At 48.8% G+C, this 12,715-nt stretch overlaps 1 pseudogene; it reads left to right on the top strand.

Moving 5' to 3' along the window:
• The first annotated feature begins 400 nt into the window (after positions 1-400).
• LOC116565697 lies at positions 401-2,123 on the top strand (annotated as a pseudogene).
• The last annotated feature ends 10,592 nt before the right edge of the window (positions 2,124-12,715 follow it).

Raw genomic sequence — 12,715 nt, 5'->3', positions numbered from 1 at the left:
GTGGCGTGTGCCTGTAATCCCAGCTACTCAGGAGGCTGAGGCAGGAGAATTGCCTGAACCCAGGAGGCGGAGGTTGCGGTGAGCCGAGATCGTGCCATTGCACTCCAGCCTGGGTAACATGAGTGAAACTCCGTCTCAAAAAAAAAAAAAGAATATGTAATAAATATTTTTTTTTTTTTTTTTTTTTTTGAGATACCGTCTCACTCAGTTACCCAGGCTGGAGTGTAGTGGTGAGATCTTGGCTCACTGCAACCTCCACCTCCTGTGTTCAAGCAATTCTCCCGCCTCAGCCTCTCGAGTAGCTGAGATTACAGGCATGTCCCATAATGCCTGGCTAATTTTGTATTTTTAGTAGAGATGGGGTTTCACCGTGTTGGTCAGGCTGGTCTTAAACTCCTGACCTCAGATGATCTGCCCACCTCGGCCTCCCAAAGTGCTGGGATTACAGGCGTGAGCCACCGCGCCTGGCCACCTTGAGTTTCATTTTAACAGCACTGGAGAGAAGAGACAAGAAGGCAGACAGAAGCCAAAAACTGAGGCTTCCAAAGGGCAGAGTGTAATAAGCCCATCTTCAGTGTAAGAGTATGCTGTGGTCTGAATGTGTGTGCTCCCCACCATGGTGTTATGGTATTTGTTGGTTTTCATCCATGTTCCTGGCTCATAACTCCCAAAGCCCGTGTCCTGGACTTTCATTATAATGTTGGGTGTGTTAGGCACAGGGGCAGCCTCTGACCTTCTGCCTTCCTTCCACTCTAATGTTTTCCCACCTTTCTGATTGTGGGTCTTAAGACCTTTCCAAGAGAGGGTCCCGCCCTGTACCGTGGGGGAACAGATGTTGTCATGAAGTTTCCAAAACAACCCCAAAAAGGCCCTGCAGCCCCAGAGTTAAAGCTGGTTCCCGACCCAGTCCTGTCCCGCAGCAGCCTGCCTCCTGTTTCCTTTCAGCATGACAGATGCCGCTGTGTCCTTCACCAAGGACTTTCTGGCAGGTGGAGTGGCGACAGGCATCTCCAAGACAGCAGTAGCACCCATTGCTCTGGTCAAGCTGCTGCTGCAGGTGCAGCATGCCAGCAAGCAGATTCCGGCAGATAGGCAATACAGGGGCATTCTACATAGACCGTTTGGTCCATATTCCCAAGGAGCAGGCAGTCCTGTCCTTCTGGTGTGGTAACCCGGCCAAGGTCATCAAATACTTGCCCACCCAGGCTCTCAACTTCACCTTCAAAGATAAATATAAGCAGATCTTCCTGGCTGGTGTGGACAAGAGGACCCCGTTTTGGTGCTACTTTGCAGGGAATCTGGCAGCAGGCGGTGCTGCTGGGGCCACATCCTTGTGTTTTGGATACTCTCTTGATTTTGCCCATACCCGTCTGCCAGCCGATGTGGGTCAGGCTGGAGCTGAAAGGAATTCCGAGGCCTTGGTGACTGCCTGGTTAAGATCTACAAATCTGACGGGATTAAGGGCCTGTACCAAGGCTTTCACGTGTCTGTGCAGCGTATTATCATCTACCGAGCTGCCGACTTCGGTATCGATGACACTGCAAAGGGAATGCTTCCGGATCCCAAGAACACTCACATCGTCCTCAGCTGGATGATCGCACAGACTGTCACTGCTGTTGCCGGGTTGACCTCCTATCCTTTTGACACTGTTTGCCGTGGCACGATGATGCAGTCGAGGTGCAAAGGAACTGACATCGTGTACATAGGCACACTTGACTGCTGGAGGAAGATTGCTTGTGATGAAGGAGGTAAAGCTTTCTTCAAGAGTGCATGGTCCAGTGTTCTCAGAGGAATGGGTGGTACTTTTGTGTTTGTCTTGTATGATGAAATACAGAAATACACATACATTATTTCCTAGGAATGTCCCCCTGTGAACAGGCATGATGTATTATATAGCATATCTTGAGCATTCTTGACAGACTCCTGGCTGTCCATTCATCAGTGGCAACTATTTACTGGTTGAAAAGGGGAAGCCATAATAATCATCTCTTGAGAAATGTTGAGTGTATAATAAAGTATATTGTTTGCTGAGAACGATGGCGAGGAAAACCTGCCCCCTGAATGGAAAACTGCCTGGGGCATTGTAAAGTAGCAAAACAGAATGTGTATATGATACACCAGAGCACGGGGTATGTGCTCTGGTGTATCATATACATGGGATACATGGGACAGGGAGCCCCTGTCCCCGTGGCTCCCTCGTGGAGAATGCTTTCTAGTTTGTCTGTGATCAGTGGTAAGCAGGTACCAGCTGCTTACCTGGTTTATCTTGGTTCTATGAGAAAACACGGAACGCCTGTTTGTTAATAATAGTCACCTCTTCAGAGAGAGTACGTGGGTCAGAATCTGCTTGAGGCACTCAGCCCAGAATGCCGTCAGCCCCTGAGGCTCTCAGCTCAGAAGGCTGTTGGCCCCTGGACGGTCCCACTTTGCTGTTCTATCTGGGTGTCTGCTTCTCAATGCCTTCAGCGCCGCCTGGATGGGGGTCTCTACGGCCGAGCTGGACTCGGTAATCATCCAACCACTTTTCTCTTACAGCTATTTCCATGATGGTGATGATGGAACTCAATTATATTTTTTATTTCAGCCACTCCTGATAAATAACGAATTTGGAGAAATAAAAATATCTTTAAAAAATAACCAAAAAAGGCCAGGCACGGTGGCTCATGCCTGTAATCCCAGCACTTTGGGAGGCACAGGTGGGCAGATCACAAGGTCAGGCGTTTGAGACCAGTGTGGCCAACATGGTGAAACCCTGTCTCTACTAAAAATACAAAAAATTAGCTGGACGTGGTGGCAAGTACCTGTAATCCCAACTACTTGGGAGGTTTAGGCAGGAGAATTGCTTAAACGTGGAAGGTGGAGGTTGCAGTGAGCTAAGATCGCCTCACTGCACTCCAGCCTGGGGTGACAGTGTGAGACTCTGTCTCAAAAAGTCCAAAACAGAAAACAAACAAAAAATCCAAAAAGACAGGGTTCAGTGAGCTTTCAGGTAGCTGAACACATAGAGGTTTCTGGAAGGTGGCTCACCCTGGGAGGACCTGGAAGCTCCACACCCTTTCTTCCATGCCACACCCTGTGCCTTTTTATATGTATCATTTACAACAGCCTTTTATTGTTTTATTTATTTAAGTTTTAAATTTTTTTTATTTTTTTATTTTTGAGACGGAGTCTTACTCTTGTTGCCCAGGCTGGATGTGCAATGGCGTGATCTTGGCTCACTGCAACCTCTGCCTCCCCGTTTCAAGCAATCTTCTGCTTCAGCCTCCAGAGTAGCTGGTATTAGAGGCATGTGACACTAGGCCCAGCTAATTTTTTTTTTTTTTTTTTGTATTTTTAGTAGAGATGGGGTTTCACCATGTTGGCCAGGCTGGTCTTGAACTCCTGACCTCAGGTGATCTACCCGCCTCAGTCTCCCAAAGTGCTAGGATTACAGGTGTGAGCCACCACGGCCAGCTATGGTACTTTGTTATATCAGCTTGAACAGTTTAAGACGGAGTAAAATAGAAATAAACTTCATAAAGAACAGCAAGAGGTCGGGCAAGGTGGCTCACGTCTGTAATCCTAGCACTTTGGGAGTCCGAGGCGGGTGGATCATGAGGTCGGGAGATCCAGACCATCCTGGCAACATGGCAAAACCCCGTCTCTACTAAAAATACAAAAATGAGGGGGGTGTAGTGCCCCATGCCTGTAATCTCAGCTACTTGGGAGGCTGAGGCAAGAGAATCACTTGAATCTGGGAAGTGGAGGTTGCAGTGAGCCGATATAGCACCACTGCACTCCAGCCTGGGGAACAAGAGGCAAACTCTGTCTCAAATATGTATTAAAAACAACAACAGAAGAAAAAAAAAGAAAACAACCACAAAAATTTACAAAACATAGTGACACATTTTAAAAAGAGCACTGGCCAGGCGCAATGGCTCATGCCTATAATCCCAGTACTTTCGGAGGCTGAGGCGGGCGGATCACCTGAGGTCAGTTCGAGACCAGCCTAGCCAACGTGGTGAAACCCCGTCTCTACTAAAAATACAAAAAATAGCTGGGCATGGAGGCAGGTGCCTGTAATCCCAGCTACTCAGGAGGCGGAGGCAGGAGAATGGCTTGAACCCAGGAGGCGGAGGTGAGCTGAGATCACGCCACTGCACACTCCAGTGAGACTCTGTTTCTTTTTGTTTGTTTTTTTAAAAAGCATTGCACCCAATTATTACTTTTTTTTTTTTTTTTTTTTGAGACGGAGTTTCGCTCTTGTTACCCAGGCTGGAGTGCAATGGTGCGATCTCGGCTCACCGCAACCTCCGCCTCCTGGGTTCAGGCAATTCTCCTGCCTCAGCCTCCCGAGCTGGGACTACAGGCACGCGCCACCATGCCCAGCTAATTTTTGTATTTTAGTAGAGACGGGGTTTCACCATGTTGACCAGGATGGTCTCGATCTCTTGACCTCGTGATCCACCCGCCTCGGCCTCCCAAAGGGCTGGGATTACAGGCTTGAGCCACCGCGCCCGGCCGCACCCAGCTATTACATAAGACACACTTTTTTTTCTCTCAAATGCATGTGGAGTATTGACCGTGGGACAACTGGCCACGAACTAAGTCACAGAGGAAATCTTGAAGATTTTTTTCTAGGTTTGGTATTGTACGTGTTATGTTCTCTCACTACAATGCAACTTTTTAAAAAATATTTATATTTTTTATTTCTTTATATTTTTATTTATTTATCTGAGATGGAATTTCACTCTTGTTGCCCAGGCTGGAGTGCCGTGGAGCAATCTCGGCTCACCATCACCTCTGTCTCCCAGATTCAAGCGATTCTCCTGCCTCAGCCTCCAGAGTAACTGGGATTACAGGCATGCGCCATCACGCTGGCTAATTTTTTGTGTTTTTAGTAGAGACGAGGTTTCTCCATGTTGGTCAGGCTGGTCTCGGACTCCAGACTTCAGGTTATCCGCCCATCTCAGCCTCCCAAAGTGCTGGGATTACAGGCGTGAGCCACGGTGTCTGCCTTTATTTTGTTTCTATAGAAACAGGATCTCACACTGGGCGCGGTGGCTCACGCCTATAATCCCAGCACTTTGAGAGGCCGAGGCAGGGCCAGGCGCGGTGGCTCAAGCCTGTAATCCCAGCACTTTGTGAGGCCGAGGCGGGTGGATCACGACGTCAAGAGATCGAGACCATCCTGGTCAACATGGTGAAACCCCGTCTCTACTAAAAATACAAAAACATTAGCTGGGCATGGTGGGCATGGTGGTGCGTGCCTGTAATCCCAGCTACTCAGGAGCCTGAGGCAGGAGAATTGCCTGAACCCAGGAGGCGGAGGTTGCGGTGAGCCGAGATCGCGCCATTGCACTCCAGCCTGGGTAACATGAGTGAAACTCCGTCTCAAAAAAAAAAAAAAAAAAAAAAAAAGAGAGGCCGAGGCAGGTGAATCATGAGGTCAGGAGTTCGAGACCAGCCTGACCAACATAGTGAAACCCCATCTCTACTAAAAATACAAAAATTAGTCTGGTGCAGCTACTCAGGAGGCTGAGGAAGGTGAATCACTTGAACCAGGAGGCGGAGGTTGCTGTGAGCCGAGATTGTGCCACTGCACTGCAGTCAGCAACCAAAAAAAAAAAAGAAACAGGGTCTCTCTATGTTGCTCAGACTGGTCTCGAACTCCTTAGGGTTACGCCCTAGAGAAACTTCTGCACAGTGGAAGATATCCACGAGCGTGTGCGTCCGTGTGTGTGCGCGTGTGCGTGCGTGCGTGTGCACGTGCGTGCGTGTGTGTGTGCGTGCATGTGTGTGTGTTTTAAGACGAGGTCTCACTCTGTCATCCAGACAGCAGTGTATTTGAGTGCAGTGGCTCCATTACTGCCTACAGCAGCCTCAATCTCCCTGGCTGAAGTGATCCTTACACTTCAGTCCTGAGTAGCTGTGACCACAGGTACACACCATCATGCGTGGCTAATTTTTGTATTTTTGGTAAAGACAGGGTTTCACCATGTTGGCCAGGCTGCTCTTGAACTCCTGGGCTCAAATGATCCTGCCTTGGCCTCCGAAATTGCCGCGATTACAGTTGTAAGCCACTGTGCCCAGCCACAAGTGTTCAAAGAGCTTTATGCATGAAAGTAAAACTCTAGAAATCACCCTTATATCTCCGACAGAAGAACGTATACTATGTGATATGTCCTATGTATAACAATGAACTATAGCTACATACAACAACATGTGTGTCTCTTAAAACATGTTGACTGAAAGCAACGCAGATCCCTGAAGACTATCTATACAGTATTATACAATTGTCGTAAATCTCAAAAACAAGCAAAAATTTGTAGGGAAGCATTTAATGATTTTTTTTTTTTTTTTTGCATTTAATGATTTTTACATGAAAAAGAAAAAGCTCAGGTGTTCAGATTAATGGTTACCTCTTGAGTGACAGGGAGAGTGCATTAGTCAGCTCTGACTGCTATGACAAAATACCATGGACTGGGCAGCTTGAACAACAGCCATTTATTTTCTCACAGTTTTGGAGACTAGAAGTTCAAGATCATGGTGCCAGCAGGGTTGGTTTCTGGTAAGGCCTCGCTCCCTGGCTTGCAGATGGGTCTTCTCACTGTGTTGTCACATGGTCTTTTCCTTAGTACTAGCTTGGGGAAAGTTCTGATCTCGTCCTTTTATTTTATTTTGAGACAGGGTCTTGCTCTGTCACTCAGGCTGGTGTGTAGTGGCAAAAATCTCAGCTAACTGCAGCCTCCATCTCCCAGGCTCAAGTGATCCTCCCACCTCAGCCTCCCGAGTAGCGGGGCTACAGGCGTTCGCCTCCATGCCTATCTAATTTTTGTATTTTTTGTAGAGATGTGGTTTTGTCATGTTGCCCAGGCTGGTCTCAAACTGCCGAGCTCAAGTGACCCAGACCTTGGCCTCTCAAAATGCTGGGATTACAAGTGTGAGCCACTGCATTTGGCCCCCCTCCCTCCTTCCCTTCCTTCCTTCCTTCTTTCCTCCCTCCCTCTTTCCCTCCCTTTTTCTTTCTTTTCTTTCTTTCTTTTTTTTTTCAGAGACAGAGTCTTCCTCTGTTGCCCCAAGCCAGTGTGCAGTGGCAAGATTTCAGCTCACTGCAATCTTTGCTTCCTGGGTTCTCCTGTCTCAGCCTCCTGAGTAGCTGGGACTACAGGTGTGTGACACCATGCCTGGCTAATTTTTTTGTATTTTTAGTAGAAACAGGGTTTCAGCATGTTGGCCAGGCTGGTCTCAAACTCCTGACCTTAGGTGATCTGCCCACCTCGGCCTCCCAAAGTGCTGGGATTACAGGTGTGAGCCACTGTACCTGCCTTTCTTTCTTTCTCTCTCTCTCTTTCTCTTTCTTTTTTTTTTTTTTTTTGAGACGGAGTCTCCCATTGTCACCCAGGCTGTAGTGCAGTGACGATCTCAGCTCACTGCAATCTCTGCCTCCCGGATTCAAGCAATTCTCCTGTCTCAGCCTCCTGAGTAGCTTGGACTACAGGTGTGCGCCACCACACCCAGCCATTTTTTTTGTTTGTTTGTTTTTTGTTTTTTTGAGACGGAGTTTTGCTTTGTTGCCAGGCTGGAGTGCAGTGGTGCAATCTCCACTCACTGCAACCTCAGCCTCCTAGGTTCAAGCGATTATTCTGCCTCAGCCTCCCGAGTAGCTGGGACCACTGGCACGTGCTACCACGCCTGGCTAATTTTTGTATTTTTAGTAGAGGCAGGGTTTCACCATGTTGGCCAGGATGATCTGGATCTCCTGACCTCGTGACCCACCCGCCTCGGCCTCCCAAAGTGTTGGGATTACAGGTGTGAGCCATCGTGCCCCGCCCTCTCTCTTTTTTTCTTTCTTTTTTTTTTTTTTTTTTGAGGCGAAGTCTCACACTGTCACCCAGGCTGTAGTGCAGTGACGTGAGCTTGGCTCACTGCAATCTCCGCCTCCTGGATTCAAGCAATTCTCCTGCCTCAGCCTCCCAAGTAGCTTGGATTACAGGCATGCGCCACTATGCCCAATTTTTTTGTATTTTTAATAGAGACGGGGTTTCGCTATATTGGCCAGGATGGTCTTGAACTCCTGACCTCAGGTGATCCGCCCGCCTTGGCTTCCCAAAGTGCTGGGATTACAGGCGTGAGCAATCGCACCCGGCCGTTTCTTTCTCTCTTTCTTTTTTTCTTCTTTCTCTCTTTCTTTCTTATTTTCTTCTACTTTTTTTTTTTTTTCCCCGACAGAGACTAGTCGGTGTCCCAGGCTGGGGTGCAGTGGCATGACTTCAGCCCACTGCAACCTCCATCTGTCAGATTCAAGCAATTCTTGTGCTTCAATCTCCTGAATAGCTGGGATTACAGGCACCTGCCACCACACTGGCTAATTTTTGTATTTTTTGTAGAGATGCTTTTCACCATGTTGGCCAGGCTGGTCTCGGACTCCTGATCTCATGCTATCCGCCCACCTCAGCCTCCCAAAGTGCTGGGATTACAGGAGTGGGCCACCACGCCTGGCCAAGAAAAACGATATAATTTTGTTATTATAATGGCATTAACTGTATGTTTTGCCTTTTTTTCACATCCGAGAACGTTATCGGACACAGCCTGGAGCAGGGCCAAGGGCCGGGTAGCGAGGACGGCTCCATCCAGGAAGTCTCAGCAGCAGGAACGCACAAGGTGACACTCTGGCTGAGGTTATAGATAGCTGGGAGACAAGGGCCGCTCCGCAGACGCGGGAACAGGCCAGATCTTTATAAATAAACGTGCAGTGCAGAGAAATGACAACTCTAAATCATCCGCATACACAGAGCACTCTAGCGGGTGAGGTGCCGGGGGCCTGGAGGGGCCACAAGTGGGCCCAGAAGTCCACGGCACGGGGCTGGCAGGGACTCGGCCGGGGCAACAGACATGGGCGCAGAACACTGCGCCTGTACAAGGCCAGCTATGGAGGGCGGCGGCCCCGCGCGGGTGGGTCAGGCTGTTCCTTCTGGAATGAGGAAGGGTGGTCTCCGAGAGGGGCTACTCTGTGCAGAGGAGGAAGGCGACGATGCGGCCGTAGAGGCCGAACACCTCGGCGAAGATGAAGATCAGGATCACGCCCCGAAGTGTAGGGCTGCAGGGCGGTGCCCCCCACGATGCGGATGGCAAAGCCTGCGGCTCCGGCCCACGCTCCGGCCGGCGCCCGGCGAGAGGAAGCTCCTGTAGAGGCTGGCGTCGTCATTCAGGGAGCTGGCGATGGCTGTCACCACCGGGCGACGCTGCCAGCCGCGACCACTGGAATAAGGGGCTTCAGGATCAGGTCCGGCCACAGGACGCACATGGCCGCGATGCCGGGGGCCCCCCTCGGCCGTGTCACAGGCGCGCCCAGGGCGCTTGTGAAGACCATGGCGGCCGAGGCGCCCGAGACGGCGAACGACAAAGCACACTCCGGGCCGTTCTTGCACTCCGACATGTCTGAGGGTGGGGAGGGGACAGCTCTGCGGGCCGAGGCGAGGCGGGCGCGAGAACTGGCGGGGCGCGAAGGCGATCAGCATGAATAGCATTTCTCCCATCCAAGTACTAACCAGGCCCGACCCTGCTTTGCTTCCGAGATCCGGCGCGTTCAGGGTGGTATGGCCGTAGACATGCATGGCATTTCTAAAGAAGAAAAGTGAACCATGCTTGGTTCCGCTAACCTCTTCGATTTTCATTATAATGGATGTCTCGCGTCTAGACTCACATCCATTGGTCCGGAAGCGGGCAGGAGCCCTCCATTCTTTGGAAGATTAATTTACTGCTTCCTTTGCAGTCCACTTTTCTTTGCTTGTTCCTCGCCATATCTTGCCTTGATTCGAACTTGAAAGGTTTGGCCAGGGACATTTCTGACGTGTCTGTTCTCTCTTACCTTTCTGGGTAATTTAACGAGCAGGGGATGCGAGCACCTTAAATTTCCATCCATTGGAGGCATTCTATTTCTGGCCACCAGGGGGCATCCACAGACTTGCTATGGGCTCAGCACCACCCTCGTGGTCATATATACAACCCCGGGGTCATTTGAGGAGAAAGAGGTGCCTGACTAATCGGGTTATCCTTGTAGAGCTATTTTTAAATTTTTGTTTCTGGTTTCTACATTAAATCTTTCTTCCTCTTCTTCCCTCTGGTTTTCTCTTGTCTGCACGTGTGCTTCTAAGAGGTTCTCGGTGACAGCCTCACAGCCATCTACCTCCTGTTTCCTGCAGGACAATCGACTTCCGATTTTTTTCTTTTTTCTTTTTTTTTTTGCGTAGGAGGTAGAAGTCCTCTTGTTATCTGAACATTCTCTTTTGGAAAAGGCAAAACCAAATGAAACAACGTCAGAAACGACAGCAATTCTTTTCAATGTCCTTGATGGTAAAGAGTTGAAATCCTTTGATAATCCAAAACTATTAGAAGCCAACACTGGCTGTTAGCAGAGTGATCACTTTGGGTGATACTGGTTTTGACCCAAAATGCTGTGTGACAATAGTATAACAAGACTGTTTCCCCATATGGATCAGGACCTAACTTTGGAGGTCACTTCCAAATGAAGTCCAGATTTGAGCTGGGCAATGAATAAGTGCTTTGTTTTCCAAGGTGACTGTTGGATGGAAAAATTCATGTCTCATTGCTTAGTTCTCACACCTCCTCTGCCTGTGGAGTATACTCCTCTGATTTACATAGTGATTTGGAGAACTTGAAGAGGGGTGTGTGGGTGGTGAGTTTAGTGTAGTGGAATCAGTGCACATGAGGGAAGAAAGGAGACTCTGGATTACAGATTTGACCCACTTGCCACCACGAGCTCCCAGGCCTCATATTCTAATCATGAACCCCTTTTGGGTGTTTTTTTTAAAGATGGAGTCTTGCTCTATCACCCAGGCTAGGGTACAGTGGTGTGATCTCAGCTCACTGCAACCTCTGCCTCCTGGGTTCAAGTGATTCTTCTGCCTCAGCCAGCCTCTGGGACTGTAGCTGGGATTATAGGCGCCTGCCACCATGACCAGCTATTTCTTTCTTTCTTTCTTTTTTTTTTTTTTTTTTAAATCTGGCTTAGCACCATGCCCAGCTATTTCTTTTTCTTTCTTTCTTTTTTTTTTTTTGTAGAGATGGGGTTTTACCATGTTGGCCAGGCTTGTCTTGAACTCCCAACCTCAGGTGATCTGCCCACTTTGGACTCCCAAAGTGCTGGGATTACAGGCATGAGCCCCAAATATGGCCTTAGTTTTGTTTTGACAGAGTCTGCTCTGTCGCCCAGGCTGGAGAGCAGTGGCATGATCTCAACTCACTGCAACCTCTGCCTCCCAGGTTCAAGCGGTTCTCCTGCCTCAGCCTCCTGAGTAGCTGGGATTACAGGCATGCACCATCATGCCTGGCTAATTTTTGTATTTTTAGTAGAGACGGGGTTTCTCTATGTTGGTCAGATTGGTCTTGAACTCCTGATCTTGTGATCCACCCGCCTCGGCCTCCCAAAGTGCTGGGATTACAGGTGTGAGCTACCGTGCCCTGCCAGGTTTTGTCTTCTGTTGTTGTTTTGATTTGCATTTTCCTGCTTATTACTCGAGTTGAGATCTTTTCCAGATTATCGGACTTTCCAAGTTTCCTTATTATGAATTGCCTGTTCCTGGTTTTTGCCTGTTTTCCCAGATGATTGTTGGTCTTTTGATTGTGAAATTTTTTATTGTGAATTTGTGGGACTTAAAACATTTTTGCATATTCTTTCTTTTCTTTTCTTAAAGACAGAGTCTCACTGTCGGCCAGGCTGGAGTGCAGTGGGGTGATCTTAGTTCATTGCAACCTCCACCTCTTGGGCTTAAGCGATCCACCTACCTTGGCCTCCCAAAGTACTGGGATTACAGGCATGAGCCACCATGCCTGGCCACTGTATATTACCTTTTTATTTTACAAGTTGCAAGTGTTTTCTCACGAGCTGTCATTTTCTTTCTTTTCTTTCTTCTTCTCTTTCTTTCTTCTTTTTCCTTTTTTTTTTTTTAAATTTGGGATGCGGCTCACTCTGTCACCCAGGCTGGAGTGCAGTGGCATGATCACGGCTCATTGCAGCCTCGACCTCCCCAGGCTCAGATGATCTTGCTGCCTCAGTCTCCAGAGTAGCTGGGAGAACTACAGGTACGTGTCACCATGTCCAGATAATTTTTTTGTATTTTTTTTGGTAGAGACAGGGTCTTCCTATGTAGTCCAGGCTGGTCTTGAACTCCTGGGCTCAAACAATCCACCCAACCTGGCCTTCCAGAGTGCTGGGATTATAGGCATGAGTCACTGTGCCTCGCCCTGTCTTTCCTCTCCTTTCCCTTTCCCTTTCTCCTTCCTTCTTTCCCTCCCTCCCTCCCTCCCTCCCTCCCCCCCTTCCTTCCTTCCTTTCTTCCTTGACAGAGTTTCACTCTTGTTGCTCAGGCTGGAGTGCAATGGCGTTATCTTGGCTCACTGCAACCTCTGCCTCCCTAGTTCAAGCGATTCTCCTGCCTCAGCCTCCTGAGTAGCTGAGATTACAGGCATGCACCAGCACGCCCAGCTAATTTTGTATTTTTAGCAGAGAAAGGGCTTCACCATGTTGGTGAGGTTGGTCTCGAACTCCCGACCTCAGGTGATCCACCCACCTCGACCTCCCAAAGTACTGGGATTATAGGCATGAGCCACCACGCCCAGCACATTTCTTTTTTCAAAGAGTATAACAATTTATTTGTCCTACAGAAAGTTTTAAATTTTGAAGGAGATTGGCCTGGAAATGTGCTTTTGGGGA

The sequence above is a fragment of the Sapajus apella genome, unplaced genomic scaffold (genome assembly GCF_009761245.1).
Source record: "Sapajus apella isolate SASKATOON/1434 unplaced genomic scaffold, GSC_monkey_1.0 scaffold41, whole genome shotgun sequence".
NCBI classification, from domain to species: Eukaryota; Metazoa; Chordata; class Mammalia; order Primates; family Cebidae; genus Sapajus; species Sapajus apella.
The sequence above is the reverse complement of the archived record's forward strand: the minus strand, read 5'-3'. Positions and strand labels throughout refer to the sequence as shown.